Raw genomic sequence first — 2115 nt, 5'->3', positions numbered from 1 at the left:
GCTCCCTAGTTGCTCACTAGAGGAAATGAATGATGCTCACTTTACAACCCGGTGACTTGGGGAGACATTTGCTTCAGGGATGACAAGTAGCGGAGAGGAAGATAAATAAGTCTCAGTTACCAGTAAGGCTGGAAAACTCTCCCCCCGATGGACTGGTAAATGCTCCCAGCTAACATGGATCACTTAGTGGTTTCACCAGAACAATGTCAACACATCAGGGACTCTTGTTTGCGGTGCCGTTGTTACATAATGAGCGGTGCCGGGTACGGCCCCACTGGTGGTCAGTGGTTTCCATTACCAAGAATTTAAAGAACCCTAATGACTTTAATGCATTTTAAAGTCTATTTTGATCTTCGTCACTTTACAGGCAAATTAGTCTCACTTAGTTCAGACATGTTTTCTCTTTCTCTCATTTTCCTCAAGTTTAAATGTTTCTCCCTCTAGATTTTCCGACTGCTGCTCAAGAAATATCAGCGAAGAAGGAACTTTAAATTATATCACTCCACCAAACAGCTCTGTGACAAGTTAGAGGAGGAAAGAGCAACACACAATAGATCCACAAAAGGATGTATCTATCTATCCTACAATGAGTTTTGAATTAAAACAGTATTACAAAGGCATCATCCATGCTAGGATGGGTGCTGTGTGATGGGTCATGATGGGTCAGCTGCGACCCGAGCTGTTCCATGGCCTCATGCCTCCAGTGAGTTCTGGGTCCAACACAGGGTCTCCTCCCAGTTGTGCATACCTAAAAAAAATATACAGTGGGGTAAGGTGCCTTGCTCAGGGGCACTAGACAGGGTAGGGAGACTGTTTGATTTTTGGACAGATCAATCCAGGTTCGTCTTTTGTTGTGTCTCCGTGGAGCCGAAGTAGAGACCTTCTCTGCCCATAGTCCAAGTTTCTGCCGCTAGACCACCGCCTCTCCTTAAAAACCTGGCAGTGGTGGGATTTGAACCCACGCCTCCGAAGAGACTGGAGCCTTAATCCAGCGCCTTAGACCGCTCGGCCACACTACCCTATAACACGTGGAAACATTACCCCTTGTGTGAACTGGTGCTGAACACATGGACATAGGTCTCTGCAAGCTCAAATCCAGGATCCTGGAAATTCAGCTCTAAACGTCTGTCGAAACTTTGGCTTCACGAGGAGCAATTAGGACTCTGGAGCTTTTTATTTCCACACTCCACTCAAACCTCAGAGAGCATTACAGGGATTCAGCAGTGTGGGACTGGTGGTCCGGTGAGGGGCTCCGTGCCAGCTGTTGAAAGACAACACCGGTGAGAAAGCGGCTCTGGCACGGCCGACATATCTGCAGCAGGGACCACCCGCCTCCTCGGGGTCGCCCGCTCGCCTACACGCAGGTATTTTTAGCAGCCTAGGAAGTGGATCAGCCTGGATCCACCTCAGCTCACTTGATTACTCAGTGTTGTTCTCAGGCCTCGATCCCCCTCTCTCCTCTCACACCCACACGGAACCTTCGTGAAGATTTGTTATAAATATACTTGAACAACATCACACTCAAGTGTCAGAAAGTCAAATTCAAGGATGTAAACACCTCGGTGGATGCATGAGGCAGCAGATCTTTGAGCTGCAGGTTCTCCTCAAAGTCTGTTTGATGGTTCACTGTTAAATAACTTCACAGATATGATCACGTTTCTTTCCCCCAAACAGACATTTGTATATAACCAGGCAAGTTGTGGTCGATGATTTGTTATTATTGACGGTTGCGTTAACTCAACGACGGATCCCAACTTCGAACAAAGGTTTAAACCATAACTGCCTTTAATCACAATTCAAAGAAAAGATAAATTTAAAAGAAGACTGCAGCATTTTTCACCGAGAAAATTTGGACCCGCAGATGACTAAAAGATGCAGCTCATTGTATTAGTACATGTTTTAACAGTTTTCATGTATTAAAACACAGACTCAGGATTAAAGGTATTTAAAAAATACCTGCAAGATTTGTGAATGTTAAGAAAGTTGCCACCATAGACAGAATACATTTATTTTTGAAAGTAAAGCCGATTCAGTTGTGCCTGAAACTTTGTATTTTCTTGATTGACCATATGGGTTTAAACACATTAAAGAACCGTGTGCATTGGGGCGTTGATA

At 44.9% G+C, this 2115-nt stretch overlaps 1 non-coding gene across 1 annotated transcript; it reads right to left on the bottom strand.

Annotated features, from left to right (window-relative positions):
- Positions 1–937: 937 nt before the first annotated feature.
- On the bottom strand, positions 938–1019 carry trnal-aag (transfer RNA leucine (anticodon AAG)). Its single transcript has one exon. It is a non-coding gene; the product is annotated as a tRNA-Leu (tRNA).
- Positions 1020–2115: the final 1096 nt, after the last annotated feature.

Source organism: Platichthys flesus, chromosome 5, assembly GCF_949316205.1.
Source record: "Platichthys flesus chromosome 5, fPlaFle2.1, whole genome shotgun sequence".
NCBI lineage: Eukaryota > Metazoa > Chordata > Actinopteri > Pleuronectiformes > Pleuronectidae > Platichthys > Platichthys flesus.
Note: the sequence above shows the minus strand (reverse complement) of the source record. Positions and strands in the feature narration are given on the sequence as shown.